This window comes from Archocentrus centrarchus, chromosome 12 (genome assembly GCF_007364275.1).
Source record: "Archocentrus centrarchus isolate MPI-CPG fArcCen1 chromosome 12, fArcCen1, whole genome shotgun sequence".
NCBI lineage: Eukaryota > Metazoa > Chordata > Actinopteri > Cichliformes > Cichlidae > Archocentrus > Archocentrus centrarchus.
In genome coordinates this window covers 3236184-3256630 of record NC_044357.1, presented here as the reverse complement: position 1 = coordinate 3256630, position 20447 = coordinate 3236184, and the positions used below count along the sequence as shown (strand labels likewise).

General features: G+C 41.9%; 1 protein-coding gene across 2 annotated transcripts in view; it reads left to right on the top strand.

The window, feature by feature from the left end:
* Positions 1–6938: 6938 nt before the first annotated feature.
* lhfpl2a (LHFPL tetraspan subfamily member 2a) overlaps positions 6939–20447 on the top strand; it is a 37681-nt gene continuing 24172 nt past the window's right edge. Inside the window, exons 1-2 of one of the 2 annotated variants that reach the window (XM_030742759.1) lie at positions 6939–7144; positions 10573–10635. The gene's annotated coding sequence lies outside the window, so the exon portion shown is untranslated. The remainder of the gene's footprint in view (positions 7145–10572; positions 10636–20447) is intronic. The other variant, XM_030742760.1, reaches the window with a different exon arrangement.

The window sequence follows — 20447 nt, the reverse complement described above, 5'->3', positions numbered from 1 at the left end:
TCTACATTTTTTGTGATTTATTTATATGCCGTTCAATTTTGTAAAAGTAATCATACTATCACACACTGAAGTGACTCACACTGGGATTCTGGTGCTAGTGAATAACCAGAATACCACATGATTATTTTACATTTGTGAGAAAGTGATTCTTACTTTGCTGAGGCTGCTCATTTGTCACTTTGTCAGTTTACTCTACAATCAAAAACTCTGCATTTCAGCATGATGGGATAGTCCTTGTAATTAGACGTTACCAGTGCTTGCCATTCATATAAAACCAGGGCCCCTAAGTTTCTCAGCTCAGCTTCAGACCACTTTTGCACTTCTCATACCCCGTTGTGGTGAAGTGCCCCTCCTGACGAGCTGCCCCGTCTTCCCCACCCCTTGTCATTATGAGCAGCCTGCCCCGGCGGTGTCACAGCTCGTCTCCTTCTCATACTTTTCAAAGTGGTTTTTGGTGTGTCTTTCACACTTAATCCTGCACTTTGACTCAGCACTGTGAGTGTCGAGCACAGTCTCCAGCTCTGATGTGCCTCCGCTGAACCAACGCTGCGATTCGCTGGCTCTGATGTCACCCCACGCTGTTGTTTTTTCAGCTGTAACGGCAAAGCTATGTGTGGCTCCAGAGTGATGCCCCTGAAAGATATGACAGGGTAAAGATATGATATCCTAGTGTTAGGCTCAGATGTTTTCAGAGCGTACACGTGTGGGACAGAAAAAAAGGGCTGCCACCCTTGATTCCCTCCTGGTATGTCCACAAGGAGAGACTGAAGGTCTCACAGTCAAGCGGGACTGGAATTCCAAACAAGATTGTGTCTGTCTGTGCCGCCTGACTGTGAAAACAGATTAAAATCATACTGACCAGTGCAGTCGGGAATGTGTTGAACCTTGAGCCTGGAAGAGGGGAAACCCGACGGATCATCATACCTAATTTTTTAAAAATGTCCTCGACAGTTTTTCATAGAGCAGGGAGAACACCACAGAGCAAGAACTGATTAAAAATACAGGAGGCACTATTAGAACAGTTCATTACATTTAAAAGAAAAAGTCAGTAAAAGTTGGGTTTAGGTGGCTCAGTGGTGGAGCAGGTGACCACATGCACATGCTTTGCGGTGCGGGCGGCGTGGGTTTGAGTCCCAGCCTGTCGCCGATTTGCCCGCATGTCTTTCCCCCAGTTCCTGTCTCTACCCTTTCACATACTACAATCAATAAACAGTGGACATGGAAAACGACCGCTGTTAATGTGCGTCCCTAAATACTGGCAGGTGATGAGCAGCAGGTGAACTGGCTCCAGACTCCACCCACAGCCTGCCCAACCCATCCTAGACTCAGAGAGTGTTAAAGCAACAAAACAAAAGCAAACAGTGCAGGACTCTGACAAGTTCTTTCAGTTATTATGTTCTATTTTGTTGCACAGAGCTTTGTAACAACATGTCTGTGAGAAGTGTTTCATCAATGAACTTTATTACTTTCAGTATTTAATATTAATCTGCCCAGTAGCTGAAATATAGCAGCCATGCTGCTCGAGTAGCCAAAACCTTATCAGAAGCTTTTGTCTGAATTGTGATATATTAATTATTGTGCCCAATAATTAATATATCACATGAAGAGTTGGATTCCTGGTATAAAGTCACTCATGTTCAGATTAGATCTATGTGTCCAGCTTTGTAGTTATAGCAATACAGCCTCCTAGGCTTAGTTAAAATGTGGGCCTAGAATGAACTGTAATAAAGATCATAAAAAAATGAATCTGTATTTAAAAGTTTAAGCTCAGCTCTTGGCTTTAAAATTACTTTCTTACTGCATTGTCACGCAGCTTACTTTACTCTGGATTTTACGGAAATACACAAGAGACATTCTTACAGGGTCACTCGTTTGCTCACCTTCTTTACTTATACTTTCTCCTCTCTGGAACTGATGCCTTGTATCAGCGTATGCTGAGTAATTACGCAGCCATTTGTGGGCTGTTATTTATAGAAAAAACAAAGCCTCCAAATTGAACTTCTTAATTGCTGCTTCTCATACAGGAGTTTGCATCAAAACAGACTGACGATCAGTTTGGTTCACTTTTTACAAACTTCTAATTCATTGATTTTTGTCTGTGTTAAGCACCTTAGGCTTAGACACCTTAACAACATGTGGAGCTGCCAGAAACCTCTAAATACATGAAAAATTCATTAAAACTTACAGATACAATTGTTCAGAATATTACTAAATATTCTATGGTGTCAGTCCTTTCAGTAATTCTCTAAACCCGTGCATTCACTGATGAAGAGTTGGATTCCTGGTATAAAGTCACTCAGATCTTACACGGGAAAGCTAACCTTGTAGCTCAAACTACATTTATTACATTTACAGATCAGCAGTTAAACTATTTTTACTGCAGACTTTTGCACTTTCAGTCTGGCTTTTAAACCAAAGGTTGATCAGCGTAGCAGCGATCCCAGGAACTGAAAGGATAACATCAGGGCTGTTATTATTGCCGATAACTGCAGTTGTTTAGCCAGAAACTCCCCTGACCGAGTCATGGGACTTCCCTTGTGTTTCCATTTTATTCCAGTTTCATTTGACTGACCAAGAAGCACAAATTTGGGGGCGGGGGGGGCACTGAGAGGTCCTGGCACCAGTTGCTCCCCTCCTAGTCACAACACTCTCAAAATAGTCCTTTCACATTTGTTCACTGTTATGAAAAGTGCACACAAATATGCAAAAGTTGCTGTTTTACACTATTCCTGTTTTCCAAATGGACTAACTGAACAGTCTCACGCTGACTTCCATCATTCATACTGAATATGAAAACAATAGAGGACTGGAGATGGAAGTTGGTCCGTTCATAGCCATGTCTGATGCTGTGCCTTCAGTATGTGATCCATCTGTATTGAATGACAGGTCTTTGGCTCAGCTGTTAGCCTCCCGGTGAAGGTTGAGACCCACATTTAGAGAGAATGTGACATGTAGCCACAGTAATACTGTGTGAACAGCTTGTCGTAACAAAGTAAGTGTAATAGCCTGTTCCAGTTGCTGTAGTTTTTCATTTCCTCTAAGATATAGCTGAATCCCATCACCAGAACCCCTCATTGATTGCTTCTAGTTTTCTTTGCTACTGCTTCATTAAATCCCCCACATGCAGTCACAAAATGTCTTTGTTCACTATTGACTAACTCATATCACCCATTCACTGTTTATTCTGCACCTGCTATAACCTTTTTAGGTCTTGGATGCTTTGTTATTGGTTATTTGTTTTGTCACTTACAAGGTGGTCTCACTCTTAAAAAATATATATCCTGCTTTATGCCTTTTGACTATAATGGGGACCATAATTAACAAAAATGAACATGGCGTTGTTATTAGACTGGCAATCAGAACAATAAACTCATCTGGAAAGTGTTTAATCATGCAGCCAGTAAGCAGGAAGGCTGTTTTCTCTAAAGTCTTTCTCTTGATTATACTCGTTTGTGTACACGGATATGGACAGCTGGAAACACAACATCCAAGTAGTGATTCCTGTTATGCTTCTTTGAAGACCGCCGCCTGGGGCACTCGCTCAGTTAGTGCACTGCAAATGTAAAGTCGCCGCAGACGCGACCGCGCAGTTACAAGAAATTAGTGGCCCCTCATACTCAAGGGCTGCGATGAAATGATGTCACTGGGACCTGCACACATGGAAATTATAGTCAAGGCCGCAGATTTAGACTTCTGCGGTGAATCTTTGCAGTCTCCAACATAACCCAGGTAGCAGCCGACGCTGCTGCTTGTGCGTGATTTTAATTGCCTTGTGGTTGCGTTCTGGTGTTTTTTATGCAGTGCCAGCCATTGCCCCCCACCCTCCTCCCCCTCAGTTTTTCTCACTAATTTATTCCCTTATGTCCATTCTGGTTAGTTTTGGCAATCTCCCTCTAGGAATTTGCTGAGATACACTATGTGAGTCTTTATAGTGAGGCTATGATTTTTATTCCTTACATTGAGGTGATAATTATTATGCTCCCACTGATCCATTCAAACACTGCAGGGAAAGAGTAGCTGGTCTGACAAAACTGAGGCGTAGATTTAACGCAGAGGTACAAATCCCTTTTTGGTCTCCCCCTACTGGTCATTCAAAAGAATGCAGCTTACTCCTTTATTAGCTACATCTTTATTATACAGTTGATGGAAGTAACTAGGTGCAAAACCTTGACAGTCTGTGGCAGAGGAGGGGCAAATTTAAAAAAAAAGAAAATCTCCAAAAGATTGTTATTCATTGTAATGTAGTTTGGTTCATTCTTAGAACTTAACAAACTAACATGCACATTAATTGGGACTAATTACACTCATTTGGCTGCCACTCTGAAACAGAATTAAAAATTAAAACCGCAAGCGGTGATATCGGGCCCTCGCACTCCCTGCGCGTCGACCCGTGGCGCTCGTCGACCCGTGCCACACTCGGAGGTCTTGTGATCGTGATGGTGTACAGAAGGTCTGTAGAAAGTTGAATTCTTTTTTAGGAAAAGATATCTTTTGCTCTCGGCATAGACGCAATGGAATATTTGGGGGTGGGGTCACGGCTCCAGCATGCAAAATAGGGCATGGGTCTGATAGACTGTTTTGATCAGGATGATGTCAAGAATGTTGAAACACATTTTCATACATTTCCGAGAAACTAAGTTTGTGGATGCTATACAAAATTTCATTTGCTTCTGTAGGGGGCGCTCTTGCAGCTACGTATAGCCTTGAATCCATAGTTATGGGTTCAGAGTGGCTGTGTACATGAGTGATTACATTTTCAGGCAGATCGGGCAAAGCATGTACGAACACGTGCCCAAACAATTTTGGTCGCCATTGAGAAAAATGAAAGCCAACTTCAATGGCCTGGTGTGACAACACCATTTAATATTTTGTCAAGATTTCCACAATATTTGATGGGCTGTTTGTCTAGATGATCTGGAGCCAATTTGGTCTCACTGGCTGAAATGCCCTAGGAGGAGTTCATTCAAATAGCAGGCCTGAAAATGGCAAAAATTGACACTTTCAATTGAAGATGCTGGACTTCCTGTAGGGTTTGGAGTATGGCTCCAAGAGACTTTTTTGTATGTCTTAGGATGTTACATGAGTGTGCAAAATTTCAGAGCTGTAGATAAAATGTAACTCAGGGGCTAGCTAAAAAACATGGTATATTATGATATTTAAAGCTGCCAGTAGGTGGCGCTGTAACATTTATGGACTTTATGCATATCAATGTGTTCAGGGCAGGAGGCTTATCAAATTGATGAGGATTTCGTAAGGAATGGTGAAAGATAGTTTCATGCATTTCAGAGCAAAACTAATTATGTGGACGTCATACAAATTTTCATTTGCTTCTGTAGGGGGCGCTATTGCGCCTACAGTCTTGAATCTGTAGTTATGGATTCAGCCTGGGTGTGTACATGAGTGATTAAATTTTCAGCCTGATCAGACAAAGCATGTGCGAACAAGTGCACAAACAATTTTGGTGGTGAGGGAGAAAAACGAAGGCCAACTTCAATGGCCTGGTGTGATAAGGCCATTTAATATTTTGTAAAGATTTCCACAATATTTGATGGGCTACTTGTGTAGATGATGTGGAGCAAATTTGGTCTCACTGGGTCAAATGCCCTAGGACAAGTTCGTTCAAATAGCAGGCGTGGAAATGGCAAAAATTGACACCTTCAATTGAAGATGGCCGACTTCCTGTAGGGTTTGGGGTATGGGTCCAAGAGACTTTTTTGTACGTCTTAGGATGTTACATGAGCCTGTACATTTTCATACATGTAGATAAAACGTAGCTCCGGGGCTACTCAAAAAACTTGCTATTTTAAGATATTCCGAGCTGCCACTAGGCGGCGCTCTACCGTTTATGGACTTTTTGCATATGAGTGTGTTCAGGACAGGGTGCTTATCACACCACTGAAGTTTGAGCCAGATTGGGCAAGTTGGGTTTGAGTTACAGCCATTTTTGTGTTCATGGCGAATCATCGAACTTTGCCGTCCCATAAGGGTCACGCCCTTTTGTCAAAAAGTCACAGTTTTGAAAACACAGTAAGTCCAACTTCTTAAGGCTTTCCAGGTGAAATTTGAGATGGTTCTGCTAAACCACCTTGGAGCTGGACCTCCAAGTGTAAAATATGACATTTCCTGTTCCCACTAGGTGGCGCTGCGACTGATATTAAATATTGTCATATGTATGTGTTCAGGGGGGCACCCTCATCCTACTGGAGAAGTTTGATGCACATTGGATCATGTAGGTATGAATGAGAGGCAATCAAAATTTCATGGCGAATGATCAAAGTTCAAAGGGGCATAAGGACCCCTCCCCCTTGGCAAAAACTCACCATTTTCGAGATTTAGATTCCCCTGGGGGTGTAGGTTAGACAAACCAAATATGAAGATGATAACGTCTAAAACCTCTGAGTTATTAGAAAAAGTGTGAGGGCTGCAAATCGCCAAATTTGCATAATTAATTCAAAATGGCGGACTTCCTGTTGGGTTTAGGGCATGGCTCCAAGAGGATTTTTTGTGCGCCTGGACATGATATACATGTGTATGAAGTTTCATTCATGTACGTGAAACACAGCGGTGGGGCTCCAGTTTAGGGGGCGCTAGCGAGCCATTTGGGCGCGCCCTTGCCCGAGCCCATTAAAATACTTAAATTTTCACCAGGTGTGACGCATGTGCCAAGTTTCATGAGTTTTTGAATATGATAAAGCCCCCAAAAAGCCAATTCATTTGCCTTAATAAAAAAAAAAAAAAAAAAAAAAAAAAATAATAATAATAATAATAATAATAAACGAAGCAATTACAATAGGGCCTTCGCACAGTTCGTGCTCGGGCCCTAATTATCATCTGTTTCCACGAGTCCGCTGAGAGTTGCGGAGAGGCAGTGAGTGGCGGATGGGGGAGGGCTCTAGCGGAGCAGTCACTCCCATCCATCCCAACAGCAGTCCTGTCCGGGTAGAGGGTCGGACGGAAGGAGCCATTCATTCTTCTGTGGTGAAAACGTGGAGGAGGATGAGGAGCCTCTAAGGGAGGAAAAAAATCAAGGTTGAATCGAAACAGATAGTCAGACCAACACTACACAAAGTTCAGAGAAGGCACAAACAGATCATTGAGCACTGAGGAGTTCACAGCTTCAGATTCGCGCAGACAGCAGTTACACGTAAGTACGTGCGCCTGTTTTAGAAGTACTTTTCTTCACTAACAATGGAGTGGTTATTCCTTTCTGAAACAAGTCCGCACGGGAGAATCACAGCCACAGATTAGTGGCTTTCACTCCACTTTTGCTGGTTTTGGTGTTTTTTCGCAGAGCCTTGAGGGGGAAACTCGTGGCAGAAAAAGCCGAGTAGACTGTTTCTGTGCCATGCAATGAAGCGCGTTGGGACACCAAATTGTTGTCACTGTGACTCCCATCAGTCAGGTTTAGTCCTTTATTCAACATTACGCTGGATGATGACGCATAAGAGGCAATAAAATGCACAAATCTGAAACAGAAAACGCGTTTAAAAAAAAAAAAAATGACACCCCAAGCCGTTTTTTGCCCATAGACCGTTAACAAAGTATTTTCTTAAATTAGATAAAAATAATAATTAGTAGTTGTAGCCCATGTTTTATGCAGATCCCAGCTTTAAACAAATATCTTGTTTGTTAGTTGTTAGGAAACATAAAACCTAAAAGCTCTCATTTGGTCTTTAAATGATCTTTAAATTATGGTGAGAAATGTCACACATGTCTTGTTTGCTCAACAGTCAAAACTCAGTTTACTGTCACTTATGACAATGATGTGCAGTAAATCACATCCAGGGTTGCTGTGCCTCACGAGGTCGAGTGGGTCATCTGCTTACTAGAAGGTCGATGGTTGGATCCCTGGCTGCTCCAGTCTGCATGCCAAGATAGAGCTGCTCATTCACTGAATGAGTGAGACATGTTGTGTGAAAGCAGGTAGAGTAGAAAAGTGCTATATAAGAATCGCTCCATCTACATTTTGAGTAGCCTGAATAGTTTATTAATCTTCATGTCATCTGTAGCAGCCCAGCTTTATTTATTTTTTCAATGAAAACGTCCCATCAAAGCGTCATTAACCCCCAAACACCTGATCCCTGCACCGCTTTTCTGTCAGTGGGCATGTTGAAAGTTGCTATGCTGTTGCAACTCTAAGAGAAAGTCTGTCAGCGGACAAAGTGCTCCACAGATCGTTGCCTTGTGTTTCAACAGAAAACCTGAGAACCGGTTCCCACCTCTAAACCAGAGTTTATGTGTGAGAGAGACAAATAGCGGGGACAGCTGGCTTTTTGATCTTTCTGCTAACACGATAGATCTCATTAATGTTGTTACAACTTTTTTGTTGTTGTTGTTGTTGCTCTGATTCATTGTTGAAGTTCATGGTATTGTTGTCACTTTGACAGCTGGGACGTTGCAGCAGTGCAGCAACTGTGTGGTCTCCAGTTTATATTCTGTAATTAGCTCAAACCATTTCTTTCTAATTTTGCTGTTTTGTTTTTTTTTCTTTAAAGGCACGCAACTGAGCTTTAGATGTTTAATGATGCTTAGGTCATCACTGAATGAGTGACTGCAGCATTAAAGACGGTGGTTGCCTGAGTCCGCTGTCAGGGCTTGCCAGTGGTTTGAGCTTATGTGCCAGCACACGTGGTCCCTCAGGGCTCTGTGTTTGGCCCATTAAAAAAGCCTGAGCTTCATTCGTAACAACCCAGCAGAACTCTCCTTTTCCCCCATTTAGGCCACAAGAAAAGCAAAAATCTACCAATTTTTTTCTTTCCTTTGGTTGCCGGCAGCGTAGATACTTTGGAAAAGTTCTTTAATGTTTCTCTTTTCCCCTCCTTTCCTAAACTCAAGGGTAAACTTTCAAAGCACAAAAAAAAGACACTGCCCGCCTTCTTTTTCCCCTGTGCAGATGATGCAGCCTGCGATGCTTTCAATGCACGTTACTAAAACATAAAAACAGAGTTTAACTGCTAAGCCGTTCATGCAGACCGCATCATCTGCCTTTCGTGCTTCTCGAGCTTTGATGGTAGCGCCTTTGTCATTAATCCAGGATTCTGGCTGCAGTTTATGGGATTGGTCAGTATATTTCTCCTGGAATGAGGGCTATTTTCAGTAGAGGATTTGATCTACATCTTCTCCGTGCATTTGGATCCTGAACAAACACTATGAGTGTAAATATTGCCGAGTGGTCTGCTGATGGAAATCAGATCTGGGCTCTGTCAGTGTGTGCTTGAAACTGAAGCCTGGAGCACAGTGTCACCATGACCAGAGTGTGAAATCCACTAATTGAACGGCTGCTCCTGTGTCAAAGGTTAAACCAGACGACTCCAGCAGGCTGGAATTAACATCTGGAATTACAGTTTGATACAGCAGAGGTCTGCTGTGGATATCCTCCGGTGTAGATGGCCGAGATAACAAGGCCGGTTTATTTGCATGCTACTTCCTCGGACTACTGTAACTGCTGCACGTGTATGTGGAGTTAGATCATTCGCTGACACATTTGTTTTTCATAATCTGTGCTTTTTTGGGGGGGGTGGGGGGGGGGTATTCTTTTGTGTCGACAAGTGCGGTCAGTAAAACCTTCAACAGGAGCATCCAGGAAGTGCCCCATGAAACCAAACATCACAGATTTTATTTAATATGCCTCGTATTACCCTAAAGATTGTTTATTTGCTTATAAAGTTGACGTAATGTGAGGAAGGCAGTCTTAAAATCTCAACAAATCTAAAGTGGGTCACATGACGTTATACCGTTTTCCATTCCAAGCTTCTAAAAGGAGAATTTCTAAGTGAATTGAAAGCAGCCGTGACTCTGACTTTGTTGCTTTTTTTTTTTTATAGTCGCCTCAGAGATGGGCTGTTTGATCAGTGCTAGGAACACTCTGTCACAGCCTGACAAACAGGAAAGCATCTGGGACGCTTCTTTATGTGATGAGACAGGACCTTCACTTTTTCATTGATTAATCAACTTCAATAGCAGCTACTTCCTAAAATGCCATCAGCTAGGTATGCATTGATGGTGTATTCTGGGCTGAGACCAGATGTTTTGGCTGACATCAGATGGCAACATTGATATTTTGTCTCTGGAAACTCTGTGTTTTATAAATTCTCTGGGAATGCAGTACAAGACACTGGCCTTCCCCAAAAAAAACTACCTCACTGGTTGCTTGTGCAACTTGTTATTGTGATATGTAGATATAGACAGTATAAAAGATGGATGTAGCTGCTGTGAAGTTTCTGAAGTCCTGTTTTGAAACCTGAAGATGTTTTTCGCTGTCGTCCTCTTGGTGTTTTGAAACCTGATTTTGTAAGCGATGGACCTGACCGTGAAATCACATGCTCACTGGCTAACAACTTGTCAATCAGTGGGTGTTAGCTAGTGAGTTCATCCTGGATAATCCTTCTTTGTGACACTTTGACTGAAAATGTTAAAATGGACTTAATTTTCTAGTGTGTTAAGAGGTCAAAGCTGATTTCCCATACGTTTCTATAGGACTGGAAGTCTTTTTGCAGCCAAGGGTATTGCCCCCTGGTGGCCATTAGAAAGAATACACATTTAAGGCATTTCCCTGTTGGTTTCATTTTTCAGACTTGGAAGCTACATCCATCATTTATCCTGTGTCTACAGAGTTATGTGACTGATGGTGACTGTGTGAGTAAATACATGTAAATTCTGTGCTGGCATTGTCACCTTTAAGCTTTTTTCACGCATGCATTGCAGCCCTGAACTCTTCTAGAGAACCCAACATGAAGGAATACAGTCAAACCCCCAGTACAAAATCTGCATGATGTCCAATTACACCAGTATGCGGGGATGTGAGAATAGTGCTGGTAACAGTCTGGTGATTTAACAGCTAACAAATGGTGGTTCTGTGTCCTGCCTTCTGATTTGTAAAAACAGCTTTAGATGGGCACTTTGGTAATCTACAAAACTGACCTTTCTAACATGTCCTTTAATGTTGTCAGAGCGTTTATCATTAACTGTGACTTTCTCGACTCTAACCAAGCTGTTTTTGTTCCCAAAACTGGCCAAAGTAAGCCAACACTGTGGGAAAGTGACACCTAAAAATGGTCCCTTTATATGAGTCAAACTCCCATCTCATGGTTGAATGCCAGCTGTGTCTGTGCCCTCTCCACCTCACCTACCTCCTGAGGATCCTGAAGTGGGGATTGTACATGCAAACAAACACTAAGGCCAGTGGCTGTTCCTGTTATGCTTCTTTGAAGTCCACTGGAAGTCTCTCTGAAGGAAGCATGCATAGTTTTTTTGCTCTTTTGAAGTACAGACACTCCTATACGCTGTTTCAGGACCCATAGATAGTCATATCAATGGAAAATATACCAAACTGAAACAAACACATTTATCCTTGATGTGATGACCTTTTCCATGTGACCTCCTGTTTCTGTTCTTTCTCTGCGACAGCCGGTTCAACTCTAAAAATCTTAGACAGTCCCTCTGACAGTTGGTGGAACTTGCGCGCCCATCTCTACGTTGCCCCGTAGGGCAGTCAAGCACACTGATTTGATTAGGCAGTGCTGGAGCTAATCACCTTTCTCTCTCCTCTCCTGCGCCTTTCTTTGCTACCCTGGTCACTCTTTTTTACCCCCCTCTGTCTCTCGGCTCTTTGTACCCCCACCTGGTTCCTAAAGATGAGTCACTCTTGGGGGGTTACATCTGCCTCCAGCAGCTCTCCTGTTTACTGGGAAATCAGCATGGTGGGGTCCTCACAGTAAGAAAGCCCTCATCCTGCACTTGTCTGGAAAGAAAGACCCATCCAAAGAAATGAGTAGTAGAGGAGGGAGGAGGTGGGGGGGCGGGGATTTGGGGGGGGGGGGTGAAATGAGGAAAAAGAATCTGCAGTGGGTTTTGTTCCTTTTGTGACAGGTTGGGGGTCAGTCTCAGGGGAGTGGACGGCAGACAGGCGGCGGGTTTTGCAGCTGCTTGGCCCGCAGCACTTCATGCAGTCCCTGAGCAACTGCAGGCTCATTAAATCGTGCTGTTTGTGCTCAACATTAACTTCGGTTTATGTCTCCTGTTTTCCTCCAGGCATCCATCTTTTCTCTTTGCTGGCAAATGTTGTATCAGACAGCTGTATGCTAATGATAAACGGGTATGACCTACCACAATAGGCAGTCTGTGTGTGATGTGCGATAAGGTGTTATGTGTTCAGTTTGGCTTCGGACATGGAACACATTTTGTGTGAACACGATTACTCAAGATTGTGTGTGTGTGTGTGTGTGTGTGTGTGTGTGTTTGTGTTCCCAGTTCATATTACAGAAGATCAACAATGACTACAAAGTCATGGTGGTGCAAAGTCTAATTATTCTCAGTCAGTTTTTTTCTGTTAATAAAAAACAATAATGTTGACATTTTGGGTCACAGGCTAATTTTAAAATGTTACCTTGTTAGCTGAACAGAAATGAAACAGTAACATATTGTAGGTCTTGCAGGGATTTGATGTGACTGCTTCTTAGCTGGAAAAAGCAGGTTAGTTGTTTCCAAGCTGTTCGTGTCACTGTCTCTAACTTCATATTTAACCTTCATCTAACCCTCGCCAAGCAAATTAGAAAATTTCCCAAAATGTTGAACTATTCCCAGAATGAAAGTCAGCATATAGTCTAAAATTCCCAGAGCCTGGGGTAAAATCACCTAATACCTCGTTTTGTCTAAAAGTTAGCCAAAAAACAAATATTTTCCAATATTCTGTGATGTGACACAGAGAAAAGCAGCAAAACAAAAAGTAAACTGCTAATAAATCCTCCCTCTGGTTCTGTCATACTGGTCTGGTTAAGAGACCTTTCATTTTTGTTCACAATCATTGCTAAATCCCAGAACAGCCGAAGGATTCTCCAGTCCGTCTGAGCCAATTTTGCTCAAAATCCCACATCTGATTTTCTCTGTTTGAGTCAAAGTTTCGGCAGCACTATGGAAACCCTGCTTTGGTTTGGACTGGCAGGCTGTCACTGGTCATTATCACCACTGCACCCTGGTTCAGAACAAAGCAGGTCCAGTGGCTGTAACACCCTCTGGCTGCATTCTGCCTTGGCACACCGACTTTCAGTAGAGGTGACTCATACTAAATATAAGGCAGGTCACTGGTTTGAGCTAATTCTGTTCACATTACTAACTGTATTAACAGTGAATTGCTGTTTGCTCCCTTTGGAACTGTTGCTATGCATGTCAAGATTTCCATCAGTTTACAGCAGGTTATTGAATTTCTGGGTCTTTGATTAAACACAAATGCTTTTCATCAGTATTTAGCAGCTGACCTTATCAAGTCTTTTAGAATGCCAAACTTTAGCAAAGGTAATGCTGCTGCAGGTGAGGTTCATGCTGGCTGATGTTGCTGGAGTGTAAATGTCTAAATCCAGTGCAGAGTAAGTCACAGTCACTGATGTTAGCTCACAGTCTAAGAGTGTAAAGTTCTATTTTCCTGCCAAAGCTAATGTAGAGGAGTTAATTCAGTTATTCTTTTCCTGAGAGGTAAGTTTGTAGTGCAGTAAAATCAGATAAGGGCAGCATGACAGATGTTTACTTTGACATCATGTAGGAGTAGGTGATGGATAACAGGTATTGATTTGTAAATAACTGCACATGAATAACTTGAGCTTATTATATAATATTATACTGCAGTATATTTCTACCTAACTAGGCAGCTCATTCTTTTTCTCTTGACAAATTTTTCTTTAAAGATATAAAACATTTTGAGGTCAAATTGAAAGAAAGGCAGATGTGAAATGTCAAAGTGAGGTCAGAGGTCAAATGTGACATATTTGGATGCAAACTATAATGTGATATTTAGAATCCCCATATACCAGCATCATTTCCTAAATGTTGCCAATACAAACAAATGCAGAGGAATTTTAATCAGCGTTTGAATGATGAAAGACATTTTATGAACTTTTGACCTTATTTGCCCTTGAAGGAGAGGTCAGAGGTCAAATTTAATGATATTTTAAATCATTATATGGTACTTGAAAAATCACACTGTCTAAACTAATAACTAAATCTAAAATAATGTAATACTATAGGAACATTACTGTTGCTATCAAAAAGTAAGCATCCTTTATGCCTATCTTTAATATGTTTGATATTTGTTACAAGACAAATAGTTGGAAAAATCACTTAAAACGAATTTGTTGAATTTTCAGTTTAGTTATGCAACCCTCCTTTCTATGTAGATACATTGTGGTAAAGAACAACAGCAGCCAATAAGAGCTGTCTGTTTGATTTTAAGCTGTTTAGCCAGACCTGCTAATTGTTTGAGTTTATGAAGCAGATAAACACCGGCCAGTCCTTACTTTTTGGTTTTGGAAAGGTTTGGAAAGGTTTATATAATAAACCCTTTGAAACGGGTCAGTGCGTAGGCGTGTACCCGATGGAAGTGTTGGTTCCATGTCTGCAAGTATGCTAGGGCCCGCTTGTGTCCAGGTGATGAAAATTTTGTAATTCGACAGAGCCCAGGGTTCGATATGGACAGCTGCATACCAACAAAATATTTTTTTCTTGTGATGCTGAGACATAAAACTACACTGCGCCAACCCTGCATATGCCCTTCCGGCAGATTAAGTGGACTTCAAAGAAGTCTAACTGGAATGAGTGTTCGTCCATGGTGTCTGCAGCTGTTTGTCTGCAACCAAGTGTAAGGGTGTTGTAGAATGAGGATCTCTAGGTGAGGCCGATTTCCCAGCTAGATTGTGCTGGAATATGGTTACAGTAATTCTGGGACTCCAAAAAACACACTTTTTTTTTTTTTTTTTCTTTTCACAGAGCTTTGCAGTAATTTTAAGAACTGTCAGGCTATAACTTAAAGAAGATTAAATACTGCAGCCCAAATCTCCAGCATATATACTGATCTGACACAACCAGGCTGAACTGATTTAGAGCCAGGATAGATTTCCAAGCTCCAGCTCATTGTCTGATGCATCCTGTTTAATTTGAACTTAGGTATAATTAGCAGTGACATACAGTATGTCTAGTTAAATTAAGACCGACAAAGTTCGGGTTGAGGTCACTCTCACATCTCTCTCTATCTTAAATCATTCTGTTGTCTAAATTTGAATCACGTGCTACAAAACATTTTTGCAGTGAATGCTGACGCAGTTGCAGGACTGCAGTAAATTTGGCTTTATTTAATATACCTTTGCTTTGACTCCAAAAGCTTCATGAAACTTGCATACTTGCTTTGGAGAAAGCCAAAAGAATGCAGAGAATGAGGCATTTCTTTGTTTGCTCTTGTCATTTGGGGCGGTCCTCCATGGCTAAGTGGTATTTGCCAGCTGAAGACAGCAGGGATCTTGCCTTGGCTCACTGTGTGGAGAGGGTAAACAAAGGCATGACAAAGTGGATAACAGAAGACTTTAATAATAAGAGGAGGTGGAGGCAGAGACAAGTCATGGAGGACAAAGATATTAAACAAAAGAGAGCAAAGAGTAGGAAAAAAGACCTAAAAAGAGGAACAACTTGTACCAGTGCTGTACGGATCACACTGTAATCACACTGCATAACCACTAGAGGTAAATAACTGTGATCTGACCTTTATAAAAGCCGCCTGAAATGCAAAATAAGATCCTTAACAGCAAATTAAGTTTGTTGACAGTTTAAGGGCAGACATGCACTTAACCAGATCTTATTCTCTTTTCAGGATCATTAGGCACGTTGAAGAAACCGTTAAGCTTTTCTCACCGCAGAGCCATCAGATTCCTCGTAGTCGATGGCCCGCGGTGCTCTGTGGGGCTCTTTATCACCCCAGGCTCACAGATTTGTGGGGCAGACAGAGAGGAAGATGCTGCTTTGTCTTCCAGATGTGATAACAGAATCTGGCAAACGTGAGCCAGGCTGCAGTGCATATACAGATGAGAGCAGGAGGGGAATGATTGTGTGTGTGTGTGTGTGTTTGAACTCATGTGAAACTCTTTTGCCCATTATATCTGTCATCATGTCTGGGAGAAACCTGGCCCTCATCCAAACCAGAGAAATTACCCTCCTATCCACATTAGGAGAGCACTTAATACACCTGTCTTCTGTTATTAGAGAGATGTCGATGACTTCATCACATCTGAACAAAGACAACACACACACACAAACTTAAACTTAAACTTGCATCTCTGGATGATGCAGCTGCAGCCGTCTGTTATGTTTCATGTTGCTTTAACAGGCTGATCCCTGGAAGGTGACGTCATCTCTGTGTGCTTTGTGCGGTCTGTGGTTTACAAGCAGGACACACATGCATACACGCATCTGTGCAGACACAGACACATACACACACACACGAGGAAATTGGATCAAGTGTGGATAATCATTGCATTAATGCACAGCGTAATCAGTGTGTGCCCGAGGGAGTAAAAGCTGGACGAAGGATCGATTTCCATGTCAAGATAATTATTTTAAAGAATTCTGAGAGTAAATTATAGGATTTTGACATATTTTGAACTTTTCAGAAAACACTGAACATGGTTACAGCTATCATGCACAACTAATTATCTGATTACCTCCACGTGAGTATTACTTACATCCCTCCCAGTGTCTCAGAGGTGCATGTATCGAGCTGTGCTGTTTTGTCTTGACCACGGCACAGCTGGTGTTACACTGTTTCTGTCTCCCTGTCACCATCAGTGGGCAGAGTATGTACTCAATGTGGAAGCTGCACAGGCACCAGAAACCCAGTGGGGTGTTTTTTTTTTTTTTTCTTGTCTCTTTGAAGAGCTCCTGGTGAGGCTTTCAAAGCCCTTCTGTTTCAAGGCCAGCATGAATGTAACGCAGCTGTCCAGCTGAGCAGGAACAAGCAACACTTATTATTCTCCACAACAATGATGGTTTATTTTGTGTGTGTCTGTGTGTGTGTTACCTTTTTTTTTTTTTTTTGTACATTTCATACATTTTGCATGCCCAAATTAAGTTTCATTGCCAGCTGCCACTTGTACTCGCTTTTAGCACTAGTGAAAAATATTATTGCTCTTGTCCTGTAAGCACAATACTGAATGCACTGAGCTGCCACTGAGCGGTTTCTGTGGTGCTGATGCAGCAGCAGTTTGATAGTCATATAAAAATGTTCCAGTCTCTCTCTCTCACACACATACACATACACACACATACACGCTGGCTGCTGTCTGCAATGATGAGGTCATTGTTGGTCAAGTCTGTTTTGTATTGTAAGAACAGAGAGCAGCTGTAATGCCCATTCAGCTCCAGTCTTAAGATAGAGTGCTTATATAACCTAGTTCACACTGACAATATCTATTGTGTTTCTGTAAACTCCACAAACACACACTCCCGCTTGATTAACAATAGCAAATACATTTTCACGTATTTGAATTTGACCTCTCAGAGCAGAATGGTGAATTGCAGCTTTGAGTTCCTGAAAAATCTCTTCAAGTACCTGATCTTCAGCACTCTTTAAATATTTACTCACTGACGCGCTTCACCGATTGCTCATAATCGCCTTGCAGTTTGCAGTGCATTACGGTGATTAGTGTTAAGCGAGTGAATGGGGTTTGGGTGCTGGCTGCTTCCTGACACCTGTGTTGTATGTGTGCATTAGCCTGAGGGACGGGGCTACCGAGCTGCCTATTTTTAATGAGAATGCTCTCCGCTTAGCCTCACATGCCTCTCATTACTGCCCGCAGACCCAGAGAGTGAAGAAAATACGAGGATGGGAGAAATAAATATAAACCAGATGTAAATGGCAATGAAAGATGCATCTGATTCTGATCCTCACTGCCAGATACAGTATTAGTGCTTGGTGTGTCACTGCCTTGATAGAGAGTAACCTATGATTTAGATCAAACAGCATCCAGCTTGGCTCCTGAACGTGCAGCTACAGAAACAATAATTACAATGGAAGAATGAAACTTGTTCCATGCCTGATTTGAAGCTGTAGCCAACAGGATGTTAGCTTAGCATAATGACTGAAAATGGCTAGCACGGTGCACCAGTAAATATTTAGCATCATTAATTAGTCTGCTAAATCATTTCTTAATTAATTGATTAATTGTTTTGTTTGTAAAAGATTAGGAACCATTGGAAAATCTTCAAACCATCCCTGAACCATTTTTGCTGTGTGCCAGCGTTCCTTATGGTAAATGGACTGGTTCTTATGTAGCGCTTTTCTACTCTGCTTGAGCACTCAAAGCGCTTTATACTACAAACCTCATTCACCCATTCACCAAGTGTTTTTTTTCTGTCTATGTGTTATCTACATTAGTATCTTGCCCAAAGATACTTTGGCACGCAGACCAGGACAGCCAGGAATCAAACCACCGACCTTCCAACTTGTAGGCAACCCGCTCTACCTCTTGAGCTGCAGCCTTCAGGGAATGCCATTTTCATGAAAAGGTGTATATGGTCTGCAGCAGTGCTTAGGTAGATGGTATGTTCAAGTGGTAATTTCAGTTCAGTTTTATTTATATAGCGCCAAATCACAACAGTCACCTCAAGGCATTTAAATGGACTGGCTCTTGGTTTAAATGGACTGGTCCTTATACAGCGGTTTTCTACTCTACTTGAGCAGGACCTAAGGTTTCCCAGCAGAACATTGTCCAAAGTTATCTCTCCTGCTTCCCATAGTGCATCTTGGTGCCAGGCCATCCACGTAATGTAAAAGAAAACGGGATTCATCAGACCAGGCCACCTTCTTGTATTGCTCCGTGGTCCAGTTATGATGCTTATATGCCCATTGTTGGCGCTTTCACAAGTTGGCAGGGGTCAGCAGTGGTACCCTGACTGGTCTGCAGTTACGCAGCCCTATACCCAACAAACTTTGACCACTTTCGATAGATACTGACCACTGCAGACCAGGAAACACCCCACAAGAACTGCAATTTTGGAGATGCTCTGACCCAGTCGTTTAACCATCACAATTTAGCTTTTGTCAGATTCGCTTAAATCCTTATGCCCGTTTTCCCTGTTTCTAACATATCAACTTTGAAGACAAAATGTTCATTTGCGCCCTCATATATCCCGCCCACTAACAGGTGCCATGATGAAGAGATAATCAGTGGTATCCACTTCACCTGTCAGGGGTTATTATGTTATACTTGATGGGTGTGTATGTTTTTGTGTAAAAGCAACAAGTGACCAGTGGAAACTTCACTGTTCCCTGTTTTTAATCTTGACATTAAGCTGAACTAACAAGTGGTTGGTTCTATTTTTCAGATTTCGCAAATATGGGCGCACTGATTTTTTTCATCCTACTCTTTGCAAAAAAGCAACCACAAAAACAGTTCCTAAATCTATTCCACTGGAAAATGGCAAACCCCTTGTGTCTCTTCCATTCAGCGCCCCCATTCCCAAAGCTCTTAAATGCTATAAGAAAGAGCCTTTTGTGGTGGGCCTGGCTGCAGTGAAAATGCCACATAATAGCCTGCCCCCTGGTCTGGAAGGATTCAACAGCTGAGCTCCAAACACCGACATCTGACTCACCTCAGCTAAGAGGTATTAAGTTGAATGTGTGTTTGGGCATTTGTTGGCATTGCTTTAGAGGGTAAAAATAGTAGTTGGTCTGTAACACTTGGGGAAAATCCCCTCAGCTGTGCAATTTGGGAAATAATTTACGCTGCTGAGGTTCCCCTGAGGACAAAACTGAACTCACAACATCAATCTGAAGTGGTTTCCCTTATCTGTTATTATGTTTTTCATGGCACTTCTCTGTAAAGTTGAGCTTCCTGTTTCCAGCCACCATATTGATTCTGAATTCATCCAGAATCACTGACAAAGGATCAGATGAAGTGATAGCAGGTGTGCGTTCAGTTTTGTCTCTCTTTTCAAAAATCTAAACTCAGTTCAGTGGAATATCACTGAGAAGCCTACTTCCATGTGGTTTATTAGTGTAAGTCACAGTGATCCCAGAGAAGCTGCTGTGTGTGTCATGTATTATTTCAAGCTTACTCCAAGTTTTTGTGGCAGAACACTGCTTGTTTTTCCACTCTTCATAAAGTTGATGCTAGTGTTGATTAGATCTTATTTGACCGTGTTTGTGATGAAATCTCGAGGAACTTTTATCCACAGCTGTTGCTTTAAATAGCCGAAGGAGATGATGGCATATTAGTTTACCAAATCAAAACTTTGCAGTGCAGACATGGCATCGAGCGTTTGCAAAAATATTTAATGAACGCTTGTTTTCTCTGAGGGGCGACAGAACAAACACAGTGGAACGGATGTTTTTTCAGGTACAAAAAAATGTACCATTATAGTTATGATGAGTTGCTATGAAGGGTGAAAACTATCCATAGAGGTCAAAACCATTTCTTGAAGCAGGCTGCACACATGCTTTTTAATGCTTTTGGAGCCAGGCTCAAGTTTCCATTAGAGGAACCTCTCCTTCCAGCTTTGGAGTTTGCTGCTTGCTCAGATTGGAAGCAAAGACACCATGTGAGAAATATTATGAATGAATGATTTGATGGTAAATTGCTGACAGTGGACCCCAAAGAAACATCATCTTGTAATCCATAAAGCTGTAAGCAGTC